Here is a 22,317-nt window from a genome sequence, read left to right as displayed (position 1 = left end):
AAGAGCTTTAAAGGTTAGACTGTGAGTGACCTGCTCCTCTGTGTGAATTTTGCAATGACTAAGAACAAATGTTCTGAGGAGATTAGCTGGATAAAATGACTATTATAAACTCATTGTTTATGTATGTCAGGACAAATGGATCTGCTTAAAAGTATTTTTTTCTGAATTTCTTTGAAGTGTGACAGAGAAAATTAATTTGAGACTAGAAAATAGGAAGGGAGAGTTATAAATTTGGAATTTGACAAATAAGGCTTGCTTCCACAATGTGCCAAGTCTGAATTAAATATGAATTATTAGAAAATTCCTAGTCTTTGTAAAATAGTCTCTTCTCTTAAAATTGTTCTTGGCCAGCCAGAATTTTCTCTGTTTTCCCTGTTTGGTTGTTATCTTTGTTTTTATTTTGTTTTCCATTTCTTTAACCATGATCATCATCATGGGAAAAAATACACAAAAAGTCAATGTAATTTTTGCTCTGAATTATGTACAAGCCAGCACATAAATACTTTAAACTCCACTTTAAGCTTTAAGCCCCAAGGGAGGGGGGATATAAGAAACCTACTAAAATTAAACAATAGCTTTTATAGACACCTATTTATATATACATATGATATGTATATAGGGCAGGTATAAATTTATGGTGCTGATTTTTATATGCACATATACAAAAGTGCATATACACACATCCCACACACACCAGACAGTACTCTTACTATATATAGGCATGTGTATACACAAACGCACATGTATAACACTTTATATAGCATTTTGTCCATCTGTTTAGGAAGTTTCCATATAGTTCTTTCAATTAAAGTTAAATATGGGCATGCACTTCCCACTTAGAATCCGGTGACTCTATCTCTTTATTTCTGCCCTGCACATAGTATACAGTGCCAAAAACACAGTAGGCACTTAGTAAATATTGTTTTAATGAAATTGGATTGAATGGTGAACACTGCAGAAATGAATTAAATCAATACACCACTCATAGGGTACATAACATAAGCTCAACGATACTTGGTTCAAATCTGTTATCAGAATAGTTCAATTCCTTAAGTCTGGAAGGATTTCGATGCAGTAAAAAGAGCTCACCCACACATGAAAGTCACAGACACTGGGTGTGAATTTCAGCTCTACCAGGAAGTATCTGTGTGACTGGGGGCGATTCACATCTCACGAGAATGCTTACCTCGTTGAGCACGAAACATCAAACTAAGTAACACACACCGGCAACTTGCCCATGGTTAGTCCTTCATAAATGTTGCTTTCTTTTTCCTTTTCTGTTTGACCAAATTTTTGTTGTTTAGTATTTGAAAATAGTAGCTTTGTCTTCTGTAGATTTTAAATGTGCAACCCCTTTCCTACTTAATGCTTAAAAATTAGTTCAGTTATACTATTCATTATTTACCCAGCAAACATGTATTTTCCAGTGGAATAGGTAGCTATGAAGTACCCACTTTTACGCCTGCATGTTAATATTGGTGGAGACCTTCTCTGAGAGCAATGAGGAGGTTGGCATGGCAGTTAGGAGACTGGGATCTAGCTTTCGGGCCCATGTGACCATCGAAAAACCATTTCCATTCTCTGGGCCACAATCCCTCTGTCTTTAAAATAAGGGAGTTATAGCATATCTAAGAGTTATCTTAAAAGTTTTATAAACCTGCAATCTACAAGAAAAAAATCTTGTTTACTGGAATTTATGGATAACAACAGACACGGGAAGGAGAAAAACAGGCAGTTAGCCTAGCTAGAGAATAGATTCATTTTTTCCTCTGTCTGCTAAGTATTTAAAATTAAAGTGCACCCTTTTTTTCCAGACTATTCTCCTATGTCTAAAAAGCTTAGGTCTTTGACTATTTCTGCTTTGTCATTTTATTGCATGTATGTAAACAGTCAATCCTGGTGCCACAGTGTCTCTTTGGGAAGCCCATCCACATGAAGCACTTGCTGAGAAATGCTGTGTGTAGGCTCCCTCGGTGCTACGGGCACTGCACAAAATAAGGCATGGCCCCACCTCTCAAGCCACTCACAGCCTAGTGAGTGACAGAAAGAGGGACAAGACAAGTAAGGAAGAATGAAATAAGTGTTTTAATTAGGGCATAAGGAAGTGGGGTGTATTGAGAGAAGAATGATTAATTTGGACTGAAGGAAACAATGTTTGGTACCTTAAAATAAATGAATTGTAAATTTCTGTACACCTTCCTCAGAGAGACCATTTTCTTAAAAAATAATAATGTTTGAGAGGAGGCAAATTTAAATCCTGCAGTACTGCCCATAGAAAGTTTTATAACGAAGTGCTGGACCCCACTTGCCTCAAGGGAAGAGAGAAGATTGAGAGAAGAATCCGATAAGGGGAGGGGACTCTGACCCAAACTGCCTTATAGCTTAATCTTGCTTCCAATTCACTCATTCATTTATTCATTCATTTAACAAATATTTATGGAGCAACTCCTTTGTTCCAGGTACTGTTCTGGGTGCTAGGAATATAGAAATAATTAAACCGATAAAGATTCACCTCTATTCTTTGGGAAAAAATAGCCATTTCTAGAACTGGGATAGGAAATAGACAAAATGAGCCTGGAGCATTTTATAATATCAGAAAGTAAGAAAGTGCTAAAAAATTATCAGAATATGTCAAATGGGTACAGGAGCAACTGAAAAAGCTCCCAATGACTAAAGCTGAAACAATTCAAAAAACAAAATAAGTAAATAAGTCAGTATTGGATAATAGCGTAAAAATATACTATGAAATATTCTTGAGTTTATACTTATAACAATTTTTAAATAAATTAATGTATGAGTAGAGACAAACATCCCTTGCAGAAAATTTAAAAAAATACTTTACATGGACATTCTGTCCTCAACAAGTTGACACATAACTCTTCTTTCTTTAAATGTAGGCTGTGTGTAATGACTTTCTTTCAGAGATAACAGTATGGAGGTGGGGAAAGTACCAGTATAGTGTAGAAACATGTGAAGTACTATACATCAGCCATGCAATCAAGGTCAATATCATCAGTCTAATTCATGTAGGTAATGTGCACTTGAGGTGATGTGATGTGATCTTCTCCAATAGCATATTACCTCAGTCTAACTGTGAGAATAACATCAGAAAGCTCCCAGGAGGAGGGCATTCTACAACACATCAGGTCAGTACTCTTCAAAACTCTCAAGGTCATCAGAAACAAGGTAAGTCTGAGAAGATGTCCTAGCCAGACAGAGCCTAAGGAGACATGACAACATAATGTAATACAGTATCCTGGATGGGATGCTGGATTAGAAAGAGAACATCACTGAAAATCAAAGGAAATCTGAATGAACTATGGACTAGAGTTAATAATGATAATGTTTCAACATCAGTTCATTAATTGTGACTAATGTAGCATACTAAAGTAAGATTGTAACAAGAGAAACTGGGTACCAGGTGTATGGGAACCCTCTATACTACCTCCTCAATTTTTCTGAAAACATAAGGCTGTTTTAAAAATTAAAGTCTATTGTAAAGATGTTGCCACTTAATGGAGCTTAACAATTTATATAAAATAAGTTGTAATATATACAGCATGTCAGATAAGTTAATTCTATGGAAAGAATAAAGCGGAAAAAGAATAGAGAGTGCTGGGGGAGAGCATAATTCTATCTAGACCCATCCAAGAAGGTCTACCTGAGAAGGTGACACTTGAACGATGACTTGAAAAGTGGGGCAGTGGATCACATTTAGACTTGAAGATGAAATAGCAAGTGCAAAGGCTCTGGGATAGGAACAAGCTTGTCATGTTTAAGAAATAGCAAGGAGACCAGTGTGGCTACAATACAGTAGAAAGTGAAATAAGAGTTATAGTTGGCCAGATCACATGGGGTCTTTTATCCATCATAAGGAATTTATCTCTTTCTCAATGTGCAATGGGAAGCTCTGGTAGATTTTGAGCAGAGGATTAGCATGATCTGATCTATTATTTAATGGAGTCTCTATGAGTGTTGTCTACATCACAGATTACAGGAGGAAAGGCAGACATAGGCAAGACTATTGCAGTAACCTAGGTGAGAGATGATGGTGACTTGGGCTAGGTATTGAGAGGTAGAATTGATGACAGGTGGTCGATTCTGGATTTATTCTGAATATAGAGCCAGCAGAATGCTGAATGTTCTAACAAAAGGTGTGAGGGAGAGTCTCCAGGGAATAACAAGGAAGGAGTGGCCATTAAATAAATCTGGGAAATTTGTAAAAGGAGCAGGATTGTGATAAAAAAACAAAAGTTCATCACCAAGTTTCTTTTTTTCTATTTGCTACATATATTTCACATTTGTATTTTTGCTATTTGCACTACCATCCCCTTCACCAAATATCTATCATTCTTTTTCCTGGACCTTTGTTGTAGTGTCCTTAGTGGACTCCTGCTTTATTCTGGCTCTCCTACTATCAGGTCCCCTGTTGAAAATGAAGATGGTTTTTTAAAATGTATGTGGATCAAACCATTTGCTGCATAAAGCCCTCCCAAAGATCCCACTCACTCACTGTAGCTAAAATCCAAATCCCTATCTGCAATTTCAACCTCATCTCCTTAGTCACTAGACTCCAGTTACATTGGTCTCTCAGCTCCTCATGGCAAGCTCCCTCCTTCCCTGCCCCACTCTCCACCTCTTCCCTGCCCTCCCAGCCTGACTTTGCCTCTCCCAGGGCAGTTGCACAAGCTGTCCTTTCTGTTGGAATATATTCCACACGACTGGCACCTCCTTGGTCTTGCACCTGGGCCTCAGTCAGCCCTCCTCTTTGTTTGCTAGTAAAAACACGCTCCCCCTCTCTTTGTTATCCTGTCTCTGCAACATGTGTATTTTTTTTTCTATCACAATCTGTCTCTCTTCACCTGAGCTCTAGGAAATCAGGGACTAAATTCACTTAGCTCAATAATTTATTCCAAATGCCTACTACAGAACCATAAACCATATGGAGCTCAAAAAATACTTGATGAATTAATATATTTATGATTATTTTTCAATATATTCCTTGGGCCATTCCTTGGCCTCAGTTTTACATCTTTGTCCTGGATGCCAAACTGTGGAGTCCTTAGGGTTCATAGAGAAACACCAATAAGTGCTTAAATTGCAAACACTGCTTAGCAGTTAGCCTCAGTGATAGAATCTCATTGAGTGGGCCTCTCTTCTGCTCAAGTGGAGTAAAAATAGGCACTGCTTAGCAACCAGCATTTTGTACTGAGCCCTCTCCTCTGAGAAAGACAGAGCAATGCTAGGACGAAAATGGTGAGGGAATTGAGGAACTGGAAGTATATTAAATTAGGGGAAGCACCTTTGAAAAAAGGCTCCAATCAGTTGCTTCAGAAAGAACCTGAACATGACATGCTAATGATGAAAGGACCCCTTTTCACAGGAAACCAAATCTTTGCATCTCCTAAATTAGAGAATACGCTCAGATAAGATTACAGAAGGTTCTGCACATAAAGCAAAATAAACTCATTACACACAAGTCTTCCCTACCCCTCTGGTTTAATTCCATCCATTGTTGTTATTATCACACTCATCAACCATGAAACAAATTTAAAACCAAAATTAAAACCTGGATTTTGTTTGTTAGTTTGGAGTTCAGTTTTGGTTTTGATTTTAAATTCTAACCTACCAGCTGGTATATCCCCAGAAGCAACTATTAGCATCCGATTTATTAAAAATTCAAAAATGTAAAATAAATAAAATGCATTTGCATTTTCAGCACCAGTCCCTTTCAATTATAGATCTTATTTAGTTCTCCCAATAATCTTTTGAGGAAGGCTGTATGCATATTTTAAAGGCAAAAAAAATCTAAAGCTCAGGGAAGCAAAACGTATAACCCCAAATCACGTAAATATAACTAAGAAATCTTAGTAATGTTAGTATTTTAATCCTGGTTGTCTGATTCTTAAGTATAAAGAACTTTTTCCCATATCTCAGCTGAGTCATAGTAAAATTATAAAATAAAATTAGCAATTTATTGTTTTTCTGCTCTAAATGCATCCTTCAATACATGCCTTGTGAAAAGAAATTTCTATAATTATTTCTCCTTAAAAGTAAGCACCAAGTTTTATCAGTAGAGGGCGCCAGAGAGGCTTTACTAAAGGAAAAGGTTTCCTCTGCAGATGCCTTCAGCAATGTAGGTGTGAGAACATCTGATGGAGACTCCCTCAGACATGGGCCCAGAATGCAGTCTCTAGGATCTTGCAGCCTCTGCCTGGTAATAACCTTCCCGCAGTCATCTGTCCAGACGCTGAGTGAGCCCTAACTGACTGGAGCCCAGAGGGTCATGTAACCAGCAGGGGTTTCATCTGCAAGCATCACAGCACCCTCAGAACTACCCCCACCCCACCCCTCCCCAGCCTGCCTCATTTGGAAGCCCTTCGGCCCTGTGGGTGCCAGGACTCCCACTGCTTTAGTACACCACAGGTTGCTGGTCCCCTGTAATTCACTTGCAAACTAAGGATTACATATTGTATGCCCTGCAGCTCTAGATTATTTCAGCTATCTCTCTACCTTGTTGCTGAACCCTATCTCTTTAATGAAGTCTGAACCCCTTCTAGGTTGTGATGTCTTGGGCGCTCCATCAGCCTCAAGGTCTATCCTTATAGGCTATCCTTATATATCCTTATATCTTACTCTTTTATCACGGCTAATAATTATTTATATTCATCTTTGCCTATTTAGTCTAAGTGGTTTCTACCTCTTGACTAGACCCAGACTACTGCATCAATGGAATTAAATTGGTGATACATTTCAGCAGAGTAAGGGAGGGGGTAAAGTCTCAATCACTAAAAAAATATATGTTATCCTCTAACATATTTTAGAAAAGATGACTTTCAATAATTTGATCTCAGGTCATCCTAATTGATTTAAGGGAGCAAAGAGGGAAGATTGTTAAAGATAGGTCTGCAACCAACCCTAAGGAAGGACTGAGAAACAGTTTGGGTCACTGAAAAACACATACTCAGTTTTGGTTCCAAATATCTGTACTTTCCCCCCTATTTTTAATACTGTGAAATCACTTTGAAATTAAAAGAGAAGGGGAAGAAATATCAACACAGCTGGGAATGAAACTGACTTCTCATGACCTTAGGAAGTTTTGTTTGGACAGTTCTACCCTGTAGGACCTTGTAGAGTATCCATCTCAGCTTGGGGGAAAGACTCTGGTGAAGTGACACAGGAACCCGACTTGTGTCTAATTTCTTCGATGTTTCTGCTACTGGATAAAGACAAAAGGGGAAGGTTCATTAAACTTTCAAATAACAGATGCTGGGAGGAATAAGGAATGCACAGTTATAAAACAAAGAACCACAAAAATCCATGTAAAGTTGCAGCTAAACAGTCTATAATTTAACAAAGCTACATGAAAGCCAAGTTTTCAATGGATTCATATATTAAGACAAGTTTCTAAAATTTTACAATTCTCCCCAAAGGAGTCATAGTTTACATTTTCTCAATAAGAAATTATGTGCATTGCCTGCCTACTGATTTAGCTTGGTGAAAAGAGAAACTTTTATAAATTTTTGGAAAGATTCATAAATATAAAGAATCCATGCTCTCGATCTTGTTTTTTCTTAACAGTGCGTAAGGATCAGATGTGGGCTGCCGTGCCTACACAAAACCATAAATCTGGCCAATTCAGGTTGAAAAGCAAAGCAAGTCAAATGAGTGAGAAATAAATCAAGGGGATGTCAGCTATGAAACAGTGCCTTGAATGATTCAGTTTTTCTTTTGCAATACCCACGTGAGTTTCTCATGTAGTATACATAACCAGAGAATCTGAGGTGGATTTATGAAAGCTATAAACAGGCATAATCAGCCCACACCTAAAATGGGCTATCATACATATATATATATATATATGCCTTACACAAAGCTACCTTACAGAACTTATACTTATCAGTAATAGTATAATAATAAAAAATCTAATAATTATTGTAAACATTCTATTTTCCAGGTACTATAGTAAGTGCTTTAATGGTCAGAGAGATTCAGCAACTTGCTTAAATCCATACAGCTGGACAATTAGAGATGCTGGGTTGAATCTTGCTGTGTTTGACTCTTCAGACACTTTTTCTTTGCACTGCCAAGAAGGAGCCTGGAGATCACTTAGCCCACACCCTGTTTAATGGGAGAAAAAGGCTGGAGAGAAGAAATGACATGTGTAATATAGGCTCACAGAATTAGAACTCAAACCTGAGTCTCCTGACTCTGTGTCTGTCAGGTTTCCCATCACACAAAGCTCATAAGGAATATTAGAGTCTCCTCCTTGGTGCTGCAACACGTTTTCTGAGCCTGCATGTACAGAAGGTAGGGTATAGTAAGATGAGGGCAAGAAGCGAGATACTAGTAGAATGAACTTAACTCAGTGTAGGGAGTTTGAAATTTTCAGATATGTATAGTCAGTTACATATGTATTTTTTCTTCTGCTTGCTATGGGATAGTTACTGTGTCAGATGCCATGGAAGAACAATAATCAATCAGATATATATTTTCCCTTCAAAAGAATTATAGTGTAGAAGAAAAGCATAAATCTATTAACTGATTTAATACAAGTTAGTCCTGTTTAAGTCTAAAATAATTTTTAAGAAGGTTATTGATCTGGGTAATTAATTAGTATCTTCACTATATTGTAAGTTTTATGGTATAGTGTTTAAGAGCTCAGGTCTTTGGATTACACTGCCCCTGAGTTTGAATCACAGATAGTTAACTTGTCAGAGGAAGGTGAGATGAAGGGAGGGAGGGAAGGAGGGAGGGAGAGCGGGAGGCAGGGAGGGAGGGAGCAAGGGAGGAAGGGAGGAGGGAAAATATGATTGGTTGTAAAGGAGACACCACTGATTCTCCTGAGTGAAATATTCCTGTTGTCTCTAGGAAAGTCATGGAAGATAATCTGAGCTAAGCTTGGAGGATTTCATGAAATCTTCAAAATGTGGAATAAGATACTCTACTTAACTTCAAATTTTGCCTTATTCTCAGAATTGTAAGAAATTTATAAAAATGAAAAGTCAATTTAGTTTTCTAAGTCTTATCTACCCACCATTTAAGTGGGTAGATAAGAATTTCTATCTTAAAATCTAAAACAAAAATCACCAAATTGCAGACCTGTGTACTAAATTTGGCCACTCATATCTTTTGGCTGCTCCATGAAAGTTTTTTTAGACATTTAAAATTATTTGCTAGCCTTTAAAATCAAGAAATTTTGCATTTAAAAATAACACTTTCTGTATTTTTACTCCTGGTAGAGACAGTCATGAATAACTAAGGTACAGAAACTAATTTCCAGATTTTCAATTTTACATAAACCTCCCATTTTCCTACATGATCCTGAGATAAATTTTCCTGCCAATACTCCTAGGCAGCGGTAAATAGATGTATTTGATTTAGGATAATAAAAAAAATGTGAGTTTGGGGGCATATGAAAAAAATGATCTTTTCACAAATAGAAGTGAAATAGAGCATCCTAAATTGAAAGGCAAAGCAACAACTGAAAATGTGTTCAGGGAAGGTAAACAGGTGAAAGAATAATTACTGTATTTTTCCATATAAAATGTGCACCCATGTTTTTGTGCTCATTATACACAGGATCACTATACCCATCATTATACCCATGGTATGTACTCACTATACCCATGTATAATGTGCATCCTTATTTTCCCCCCAAATTTTGGGCAAAGAAGTGTGCATTATACATGGCATGTGGGGTGGGATAAGTCAATGGTGAGAGTGGGACAAAATGGGACATGTGGAGTGGTAGGTATGTCATGATGTCATCGTGCAAGTGCTTGGATCCCAAACTAAAGAGTTTCTATTGAGTTTTTTCCCCAATTCTTATTTTTAAGGAAAAATCCAAAATTTGTTGGACATATATAATAATCTAAGCAAAAATTAATACCATATAATCTCGCCTGTAAGTGGAACCTAATCAATAAAACAAATAAATGAGCAAAATAGAACTAGACACTTGGAAATAAAGAACAAACTGACAGTGACCAGAGGGGAAGAGGAAGAGAATAACAAGGGGAAGTGGGGGAAGGGCAAGCAAAGGAACATGAGCAGAGGACTCATGGACACAGATAATGCGGGGATTGCCTGTGGGAGTGTGGGGGATGGGGTTGGTGTAAGCAAGCTGGAAAAGGTGAGACAACTATAACTGAACAACAATAAATTTTTTAAAAGAAATAATATAATTCAAATAAAAGAAAAAACATGCAATAATAGGTCCATTCAATAAGAATGGCCTTCGCCCCCCCATTTTTCCCTTAAGTCCTCCTCCATTATTTATCATAGCCACTACCTATTTTCTAAAATATACCTGTAACAATACCTATTTTCTAAAGTATATCTGTAACAAGGCTGCAATGTGAAAAGTAATTTGCTCCCATAATCATCTCTTGGTTAATAGTGTCTTAGTGCTTATTTCCATCAAGTGTTTCCACACATATTATGATTCAAATCCCATAACAACCCAGATATAGGCAAAATTTTATTTGCTACTAGATGGAGCTAAATCCCATGTTTTCTACCATCAGGTCCATGTTCTTTACAGTCCCCAATCTCCGCTGCAGTTCATTTGATCTTGGCACTCTGGGACTTGCGGGCATGAAAAGGTTTATACTCCATAGTTCAGGGTGAATGAGGATAGGCTGACCTAGAACCAGGTATGTTACCCAAGATGAAGCGGGTATTGAACAGGGTAGTACATGACCAGCCTGCTAGTGCTAGCCCTGTATTTTAGGAAGTAGAAATGAAACATGAATAAGAGATGTTCAGAATCACAGCAGGCAAACAAGAGAGGCAATTCTGTGGTAGGTGCCAGGTTACTGAGCAGAGCTATAATCAATGTAGGTAGAGCCTACAAAGAGTAAGGAAAGGTTCATATCCACAGCCTCCTGGACATGTTAGGAAGGTAGGGATTCAGGAGTAGTGATGAAGTTTCCAGGAAAAAGCAAGAGTGAGATTGTTATAAATGGCAATACTTCTTAAATGTTCCAGGACATTTAAATCATTTGGGGATTTCTTAAATGCTGATTCTGATTGAAAAGTTTGAATGAAGGACCTGAGATTCTGCATGTCTAACAAGCTTTCAGGCATTGCAGATGCTGATGGTCCTCTGCTGAGCAGCAAAGCTCTAGAGCAAATACACCAAGTCCGGAAAGATTAGCTGCCCGTGATCCCAGAGCTGCCTTAGGTGAGGCTCTGTCCTCACCGAAGTTAGCCAGTGGGGATCACTCAACCACTGCTACGCAGAATGGGAAGCTGAAAGAGCTCAACAGAAGATTTGATGATAGTTGTGATGGAGAAGACTCCTGATTCAGTAAGCAAAACCTCTCCCAAGATCTGTAAGCCATGCAAGGCATTTCTAAAGTAACAATCTGACATTTGAATACTTTTTAAACATGCTTTCAAATCCTTGCGGAAAAATAGGAGTCGGTCATTTTAGACCTTGCCCTAGGTCAGTGGAAATACTAAGTACTAGATTTTTATTGTTTTAAAACTGGCAGTAAATTTGGGAGCATGGCTCAGCTTATGTACTTTAACCAAGAGAGCTGAAAATAGGACTCACTGGCAGAGAATGTCATCTGCTGTGTTTGAGATTGAAACAAAAGCCAGATGGGCCCCGAAGAGAGAAGAAGAGGTGGGGCAGATGGAAAATGCCCACCATGGGCTATATAAAATGCAGGATGTGAAACTTTCTTATGGTTTACCCTTTGAACCAAAAAGATGTTAGGAAAGTATTCACCTTAAAATGATGAGAGCAGCTGTCTAATGTCAAAGATAAAGCTGGACACTAGTTAAAGTGGTAAGGACCAATTTTAATCAGCAATCTACTATCGTAGTAGGGGAAAAGAAACCAGTATGAACTGAATTCAACTTTGATTTGTACAGAAGTGATTGAATATTTAAAAGCATAAGGAAGGAATAAGAAAGGGAGTGAGCAAGGGTTCAGTAGAGTCAGGGAAGTGAAAAATTACAAAAAGTATGAGAGGGTGGGTTGGTCCCTGTGAAATTCATCTGAGTTTGTTAACTGACACTCAATCAAAATTAGGCTCCTGGTTTCCCACAAAGGGCGGAAGACAGGCACCCTATCTTCAGCTCTTGTCTAAGACAAACAGCAAATTATTTTGGAAGCTTTGAATTTGCTCAGGCAGGTTCTTATCATGAGCAAGTGTCATCCTAAGGATGCAGCCTTAAGCTCTTGGAAACTATGTTAGAGTTTGTTCATGTTTTTTTAGACTAAAGGTAAAACCTAGGCAAGAAGAGGACTCGGCAGAGGAAAATCTTTGTCACCAAGTAATGTGGCATTGAGAGTTCTGGGAAGTTTCTACATGGTTCCAACTTTGGAAAATTCTGGAGGCTGGAAAATATTCCCAAAGATCCAGCACTTTGATATAATGCAATTACAGCACAAAAGATATCATTTTTAAATTATCAGCTATATTAATAATAGCAAAGGAAATCCATAAAGGATTGATGTGAGAAGGACTTAAACAGTTCATCTAGACAGCACCATCCCTGCTCCTGATCCACTTCACAAATGTGGACAAAGTCATTCAAGAAAAGGTAAGTGTCCTCCCCAAGATCAAGTTTAGTTAGGGAAAGAATTAAATATATGTTACAGGCAAGCAGAAAAGGAGTTGCTGAAGCAATGTGGGGAACTGAATTTCACAAATATTGAGATTCTCTCCTAAGTGGAGTTGGTAATGCTTTCCAACTCTCCCCACACCCACATCTACGCCTCCTCCTCCGCAGCACCGACAGCCTCAGGTGCAGTGGGAGGGAGGAAGCTCCGATGCCATCTGTGCTGCTAGGGTGCCCTGGTATTTCCACCTCCACCCCCTGCATCTCATCTCCACCCCTATATTTTTTTTCTGCAGAAAGATCCACACTAGCAGCTAAGAACTGTTTCATCTCATCACTCCCTCCCTCCACGACACACACACACAAATACTCATTTCTCCGTTGAGTCAGTTTGTCAAACCTTTTGTTATTTGCCTTTTAGTGTCACAAATAAGTCTGGTCTTGCCAACATTAACAACACTGCAGTATTATTTATATAGCAGCAATTGCTTCCTGCATCTGTGATTATAACCTAGGGGAAAGATCCAGTGCACCGGCTGGTCTTTCAAAGTGTTTCCTTTTTGCTTAAGTCATTAATGTTTCAACATTCAGTGCAGGTTTTTTGCCAAGGCTTTTATTCACAAAACTAATGTTACATTAAATGATAAATGATGCTATAAAATGAGGAACCCCAGCTGAGGGATTAATGTCAGATGCCCTTTAAAAAGGATTTAGATTGTGTGTGTTGAATGTATTTGTTATGAAATTCCTTGAGCATTTTAGTAATGCACCAGCTTTAAACCCCTGCATTTTGATGTTGTCTGTTTAAACAATGTCAGATCCACTCTCCCTTCATAGACACCAAAGATAAATCTCCTCATTAAATGAAGCTCTTTTGGTCCTACCCAGAGAGAAGCCCATGGTATGCAAATGATTAAGCAGCTTCTCTGAACTCATTACCATTAATTTGGTCCACTGGTTTCCTTTTCCTGCTCTTTTCCTTTCTCTCTCCCTCTGCCAGAGCCACCCAACGTTTCCACACCAAATGGGTGAAGCCCTGCTCCGCCATCCTACCATACACAGGTGGTTTGGTAAAGGGCAAAGTCTTCATCACTAGGAACTCTGAAATTTTAGTCTTCTGTGTAAAAAGAATGGGCGTGTTGTTATCATTTAGTTATTCTAGGCTACTTAGGAGTTAGTTAATGAAAAGCTCAAATATTTCCCCACTTTTATCATAGGAAGAGTTTTTTTTAATTTTACTTTTTATGCTTGTGAGAAACTCTTAAACTGAATCTCTCTCAACCAGTCCCCCAAGTACCAGCTCTTAAAGTCATTGCATCATAAGAGATATGTGCTAATATTTGCTATGAAGATACTTACGTTTCCATTAACCAGAATACTAACACAAAATTATTCCTCTATGTCATTTTTAGTGAACAGATCTTTTTTTCCCATCTTTCTTTAATCTTATGTCACCCTCCTATCTTCTTTTACTAATACTAAAAAACACTTATGGTAATGGATGACGTAGTTATAAAAGGCATCATAGCAACCAGAAGAAGCTGTAATTATTCTACAGTGCTATCACTTTGGCCTTGCAGGAGTTATGTTCTGTAAAAATTTCTTTTTAAGTGTACTTACTTTTTAGGTTAAGGCAATTATAAGTCTGTGCAGATTGACTATTACACGATACCCTTCAAGAACACATCTGAGCCCAGTTACTCAATTTCTTATTTGCAGTACAGATAATGTAGACTGATGGAAGAAAAAGTGGGGCACTCAGGAAATTATAGTGCTAATTCAAGCCAAAAAGGCTTTGGGGGATTTCTCTGTCTTTTATTTTATTATGAAAGTCCTAATTGAAGGATTACAAGTCTTTTCAAACTTGTCAAATTGTCTTTCTTCTCTAAGTTCCCATTCTTCCCTTTTGGATTAAAATTGATTTAGAACCTGATAGATGCAGTGTCTCTGAGTACACTCAGAGACAAAAGAAAACTATTTGGGTTCTTAAAAATCAAAGCTCAAAAGTACATCACAGTGATCCAAAGATCACTCTCTGCCAAGTGCTAATCAGTAAAATCAGTTTCTTCTACTAAAAATCCCAACTTGAGAACTTATTTATAGATAAGAACACAGCACTAATGAGTTGGAAATTGAATCTATATAAATGACCATTTTTACTTCCCCATTAATTGTCAATATCGTGTTTTTGTTTATTACTATCTAAAATCAAAAAGCTCTCTGCTCTAGGTAAAGCTGTATACACAAGTACATGTGTCTAGTTTACCCTTTCCTACTTTTTAAAAAGATTTTATGTATTTGTTTTTAGAGAGAGGTGAAGGGAGGGAGAAAGAGAAGGAGAGAAACTTTATAATCATAAGGGAGATTGTCTCTTGCACACCCCCTACTCGGGACCTGGCCTGCAACCCAGACATGTGCCCTGACTGGGAATTGAACTGGTGACCCTTTGGTTTGGCATGCCAGCACTCAATCCACTGAATCACACTAGCCAGGGCTTTCCCTATTTTAAAAAATATTTTTATAACTATCTTCATTTCCCCCTCTTTTTCCATTCTTTACTTTAAGAGACTTTTAAGAGCCCCTTAATTATATAAATGATTTCTCAGCATTAAGATATAGAAATTCATGCTATAAAATCTTTTGTATTCTGGAGAAACTTATTGTCTTTCAGGAGTTTTCTTCACTATCTGCTGAGCTAGTTTTGGTTAGATCACACAATCCAAGGGTCAGATGCACTAATCATCACATCCATCTATAGAGCTATGCTCAGCTCCCCTGGAATAGATAAGACATGGATAGAAAATAATAGAGAGGTAAAGGGAACACAGATGAAAAACTTAGACTGTTCTTAATTATTGTAAAAAAATCCTATGAAAAATTCCTTATTCTATCAATAGCCACCTTTTCTCCCACCATCACTTATCTCTAATCTAGAATATTCTAATAACTTACTTCCTGGTCTAATTTCTCCTTTACATATGTCCCACAAAATAAAATAAAATATTATTATGATAATTTCCCAGTTTAAAATAATCTATATCAAATTCTTTTCAACTTGTGGTCCATGGACATTCTGATTCTGAATCTTTAGGGAAACGGATGAAAAACGTGGATTTCTAGTGTCCTCCCTAGTCTAGTGAGTCAGGACCTCCGTGATCTTTAAACAAGACCCCTTGATAATTCTTAAACCATTAGCTAGTAGTATATACATTGCAGTCTAAAATACACAGTTTTTTCCCAAAACGTTCTCTAAAATGTGGACTAACTTTTCATTAGCATTCTTGGTCTCTGGATTAGTCAGGTTCTATTGGCATGAGAACCAGACACTCCCTCCAGGTTGCTCAGGATGGTTTGTAGAAAGAACATAAAGATTGAGGTAACTCTGGGAACAAACCACACTGGACAGCCACTCCACCCCCCACCACAACGGTTTCTCTGCATGGGGCTTCTTTCTCTTCTAGATGTCAATTTGTCATGACCCAGATTCTATCTTACAGTTTTTCTCTACGTACCTTATCTTGCAGCTTTATTTTCCATGGAAACTGTGTGTTTTCAAGTTTAAACAATCAAGAGATGATGTGTGGTTGGCCTCGTTCATCTTTCTGGCCAAACCAACATATGTTTTGTTGTTGTTGTTGCTGTGTGTTTGCTGAGCCTGTGGAGTAGCTGACCTCTGATCCAATGAGCATTTAGAGACAAGTTCACATAGTAATGTTTATGGCTACTAAGCAAATGTCCTGAGTGATGGCAGGATACGTGGGTGGCCTCTACGAAGAGTCTGTGTATGGGCAAGCATTGCAATCAGTAAGCCAATTGTAATGTCTCTCCCCGACTCTAACTACTCACAGCCAGTATACAGTATTTGTCTTTCCCAAACACACTAGATTTTCCACCTCTCTCCCTCAGTGTGTATGTTCCTTTTAATCTGAAATTACCTACTTTCCCAATTTACATTCACTAAGATCTTATTATTCTTTCAAAGTGTTCTGTCAATCTAATTTCATGAAGGTTTCCCAAACTCTCCAAACAGAACTAAAATTTCCATGACCTATTCTCTCAATGCCCCTTTAAGATGTCTTTTTTTTTTCTTTGCCTATAATTAATCTCATTTGGATAACTGAACCACTGGGAGTCAGGAACCTTGTTGAATTCATTTGTGGTTCCTCTATGGAATTAAGCAGAGCACCTGTAAGCATCCAAACAATGTTTTTGGATTGTATTTAATAATAAGGTTAATCCAAAACTATAAAGCTCAAATCATTTCTTTGGGCTTTGGTTGTGACTTAGGTTGATATTATATTCACTGTTGTTTTATCAATTACATAGTGTTAAAATATTTAACTATTGTTATGTGAAAAGAAAGATTAATAAAACAATACTTATCATACATGTCATTTAAAAAATGTGGAAGTTCCAAAAGATATTGTGTCTTGAAGTTTATCTGATAAATAAATTAACATTATAAATAGGACTTATCATTGCTTTAGCTACTCTGGGTCTTACTTTCCCTTCCATTCCTAAACTCGTTTTATTTCCCCATCCATTAAAACATTTGTTTGCACAGTTTCTCTCCCTAAGCTCCTAAGATATAGTTTAGGCCTCCAAATTCAAGGCCTGTGCCTCATCAGACTCTACTTGTTCTCTGCCTTCCTCAGGTTTGTAATGGGACTTTCACACTGACCCTATTATCTTCTATTTCAAGCTACACTGAAAGAAGTGCTCCGTACCTCAGATCTGTTTTAGTTTAATTGCCTTCAATCTAACTTAATGAAGATGTTTAGAATATTTTGAGTAAGTACACAATCTGTCAAGACACAAAGCACAAAGAATTCCAGGAAGTTTGCTGGAGGGCATACCCTGGGGATTCTCCCGCTCCTGCTTCTCCTTCAGGAGCCCCCGCGGGTGAGTCAGGGCTGTGTTGGCAGACTCCTTGAAAGATCCTGGAAAATAGAATTCTTGAGGAGGGCAGAGTCTTCTCTGTGGAAAATACCAGGTTGTAAAAACAGAGGCTGGATGACTGAATTTACAGCAGTAATTATCTCAGAATGATAATTAACTATTTTCTTTGCATTTTCAGAGATTTAAATGCCTCCTACTTCACTGTGACTATAAAGTATGACACTGTTTGGATCTTCTCTTTGGATTCCAGAGAATGACTGAAAACTTTTCTTTTCTTTACCAGGATTTTTTCATTCATTCCCCACTTGGTTTCATAGTCTTTGATGGGAATTAACTTCAGTGTAACTAGGTTTTCTGTTTGTTTGTTTAATTTAAATGATCATAAGTGAATGTGTCCATTTTTAGACTTTAGCATTAACATAATTGTTAAACAAACTATGACAGTTAAGATATCAAGCTTTTGGACTTGAGTCTAGTCTGGCCTCTGCCTCATGGAGGTATACAAATGGAGGGGTGGTCAGAGTGGTCTGTCCCAGGTACAGGCAATAGGAGAGTGCATTGTTGGTAGAATTTATAAACAATGATAAAACCAATTACAGTAATAAAGCTGATGAAAAGTCAATCTGATTTTTATTATCAGATTCTTTTTATAAAAAAGATTTTATTTATTTATTTTTAGAGAGAAAAAGAGAGGGAGAGAGAGGGGGAGAGAAACATCAATGTGTGGTTGTGTCTCGAGTGCCCCCTACTGAAGACCTGTCCCACAATCCAGGCATGTGCCCTGACTGGGAATTGAACCAGTGACCCTTTGGTTCACAGGCCAGCACTCAATCCACTGGGCCACACCAGCCAGGGCTGATTCTTATTATCTGATCTTTTTATTTTATTACTGATACTTTTAAGAAATATCAGTAATAAAATACTCTTCTCTCAAAAAAAAAAAGACAACTTTCTAGGGGTTCAAATTCTAAAACAATGGTTCTCAGAGTATACCTTGACCCAAGACAATGAGGGCACTAGAGAACCTTTTTAGGGGATTATAAGGTCAAAATTACTTTTAAAATCATATTAAACTGTTATTTGCCTTTTTCTTTCATATTCTGTTGACTGAACAGTAAAGTTTCAAGAAGCCATAAAGTGGAATTTCAATACTTTAGATGAGAAAGCCAATAGGAGTGTCTCACTTTAGCTAAAATGTAAAGCAATGCACTTTCATGCAAACTTTAATACATTTTTTGTTAAAATATTTTATGTTAACAGGTAATGTGGTTACTATTATTATTTTAAAATGAGTTATAAACTTGTATTCACACAGATCTTACTTAAATATAGGAGGAATGTTTTATTTTTATATAATAATTTTGTATATAGGAACCTCACTGAATTCTAATGAAACAATTTTAAATACACAATGATCAAACATAAAATTAATCTTTTAAAACAAAAGAGTAGAAAACTAAGCAGAGAAAATATGTATTACTGGGACTAACATGATATATTTTAAAACACTAAAGAAAACTTCATATAAAATCAACACAGTAATCAGATGCCTCAGAGTGATTAGAGAAAATAGTTCATAACTTTTTGTGACAACATGGATGGATCTGGAATTATTATGCTAAGTGAAGTAAGTCAGTGAGAGAAAGACAAATACTGTATCATCTCACTTGTATGTGAAATTTAATGAACAAAATAACAGAAATAGAGGCATGGACACATGGAACAGAGTGACAGCAGTCAGAACAAAGGAGGGAACCAGATGAAAGAAGGTGAATGGATTAGCCAAAGAACATGTGTGTAACTCATACACCCAGAGACAGCAATGTGGTGATGGCCACAGAGAAGAAAGGGTGAAGGCTGGGTTGAAGAGGGTAGGGGGCCAGGAATGGGGACACCTGTAATAGTGTCAACAATAAAAATGAACAAAAAGAGAAGTAAAAAATGAATTAAAAGATAAACAAAATAAAAACACAATGTCATGGCCCTGGCCAGTGTGACTAAGCTGGGTTTTGTGCCCTGGCTAAGAATCAAATTCATAACTTTTTGGTTTGCAGGATGAAACCAAAAGGTCATGGGTTCGATTCTTAGGGCACATGCCTGGGTTGTGGGTTAGGGACCCTGGTTGGGGCATGTACCAAAGGCAGCCTGTTGATGTTTCTATCCCTTTCTTTCTCTTTTCCTTCTCCTCTCTCTAAAATCAATAAGCATGTCCTCAGGTAAGGTTAACAAATAAATAAAATAAAAGACAGAGCACCATGGGAAAGGTACAAATGAGCACAAGGGACAGTTATTAGAAATTAAAATAATTGTTCAGATAAATAATTCAAGAGAACCATTGAAAGATGAGTTCAAGGAGATCGCTCACTTTTATGCAAACCTAATAAAGTTCTCTAGTTTGGTAGAAAAGAATTTTGTTAGTTATATCTTTGTATCTTTCATTTTGTTTTTTAATTCTAATTTACCTAGCCAAAATAGTCAAATCAACTTTCCAGTGTTAGTGCAGACCAAATGGTTCTGGTTTGTTTTGATTTACTTTATAAAATCTCCTTATGTTTTCCAAACTAAATCCCCCCAGAGCACTTCATGGTGTGCCAACAAAGAGCATTAGTTGTTTGTTACTCTCTGTGATGGTTAATTTTACGGGTCAACCTTCCTGGACCACGGAGTGTCCAGACACAAGGTCAAACATTATTCTGGATGTGTCCATGAGGACTTTTCAGGGTGAAATTAACATTTGAATCCTTAGACTCAGTAAAGTAGATTGCCCTCCCTGATGAAAGTAGGCCTCATCAATCAATTGAAAACCTGAACAGAGCACAGACGCTGAGTAAAAGAGAGTTCTAGTTGACTGTTTGATTTGGGACATCAATGCTTTGGTTTATTTCCTGCCTTCAGATTCAAAATTACACATCTGCTCTTTCTGGATATCGATTCTGCCGGCTTTAGGACTGAAATTCACCGTCAGCTCTTATGAGTCTCCAGCTTGTCACTCGCAGATCTGGGATGTTTGTCAGCCTCCGTAAACGCATGCCTCAGTTCCTGAGTGTGCACGTGTGTGCTTTCTGTGCACAAAACAGAACCTTCGTGGTCCTGTTTCTCCGTAGAAACCTGACTAATACATTGACTAAATTACAAATGATACAAAACCGCCATCCCATGCCTCCATAATTTGGTGAAAATAGGCTGCTCCTTGAACATTAGGTGAAGCAGGGCAATGCACCCTTATAGAAAGAATGAAGAGACAGCAATCAGGAGAACTGCATCCTAGGTCAGTCTCTGCCAGGACCTCTTTGAGACACTGTTAATTGCTTCACCTATCTAAAACTCAGTTCCAATATCCATAAAATCTGCAGTTTGAGGAGATGAACTCTAAGATTATTTCCTGCTTTGCAATTTTATGACTTAAAACAATTACTTCATCAATTATCTTTATTAGATTTATCATCAAAGTGCTAGAATAGAGTCATTTATTCATTTATCTACCACAATTTGTATCATCTACTTCTCTATTTTTTAGCTGATGAAATTATTTTCCTTCTTCAAATTACAGTTCAGACTTTTTTTTAACATTTTTCTTTGTTTTTATTGTTGACACTATTACAGATGTACCCATTGCCCCCCTTTGCCCACCTCCACCCAGCCCCCCACTCTCCCTTCCTCTCTGGCCATCACTGCACTGTTGCCTGTGTCCATGGGTTATGTATATAGATTTTTTGGCTACTCCCTTCCATTTCTTTTATTCAGTACCACCTCCCCACTCCCCTACAGCTGTCAGTTTATTTAATGTACCCATGTTTCTGTTTCTATTTTGTCCATCAGTTTACTTTGTTAATTAGATACCATGTATAAGTGAGAAAATATGGTAATTTGTCTTTCTCTGACTGGCGTACTTTGCTCAGCATAATAATCTCCAGGTCCATCCATGCTGTTGTAAAAGTAAATTTCCTTCTTTTTTATGGCCATGTAGTATTCCGTTGTGTAAATGCACCACAGCTCTTTTATCCCCTCATCTACGGATGGGCACTGAGGCTGTCACTGCCCTCTCTTAAGTACAGTTTTCTCCTCTAAGCAGAATTAACCTCAGCTTACTTTGGCTTTCCCCTGAATAATTTCCCTCATATTTTTGTTTAAGTGTATAATATATTATATTTTAAACTATTTATACATTTTTCTCTCATGTTTTGTTTTAAGTACATAGTGTATTGCATTATAAATCATCTATGCATTTCTTTCACTATTAAGCTAGGAATTCCTAGAGGATAAGGAGTACCTATTTAGACTCTTTCACACAAGACATGCTGGTCACTAAACATTGATGTTGAATGAAAATCCAATTTAACATTTATTGATTTACCATGTAGCAGACACAACAACACATATTACATGGACTCCAAGGTGAATAAGACCCAGTCCATGATACTTACAATTTAACTGAAAGTAAAGAAGATGTAAAAAATCAAATTTGTATACCACAAACTAAACAATCTCAGCACTGTTGACATTTTAGGTCAATTATTCCTTATTATTGGGGACTGTGCTCTGCACTGTAGAATGTTTAGAATCATTTCTGTCCTCTACCCGTCACAGCCCCCTCCCCCAGTTATGACAACAAAAAATGTCCAGACATTGCCAAATGTCCACTGGTGGGCAGAATCATCCCTGGCTGAGAACCACCAAGTGAGAGGCAGAAAGGTGCCATAAAGTAATTATCATCAGAGTGCTCTGGAGATTCAAATAGGGAGAAACAAACCTAGTTGGAAAAATCAGGAAATTTTTCAATGCAAAGTTGTTTAAGATGAACTATTATTAGCACTATATCTGAGACATGCTCTAGATTTG

Source organism: Phyllostomus hastatus, unplaced genomic scaffold (genome assembly GCF_019186645.2).
Source record: "Phyllostomus hastatus isolate PE091 unplaced genomic scaffold, TTU_PhHast_1.1 phas_contig_86, whole genome shotgun sequence".
Taxonomy (NCBI): domain Eukaryota; kingdom Metazoa; phylum Chordata; class Mammalia; order Chiroptera; family Phyllostomidae; genus Phyllostomus; species Phyllostomus hastatus.
The sequence above is the reverse complement of the archived record's forward strand: the minus strand, read 5'-3'. Positions refer to the sequence as shown.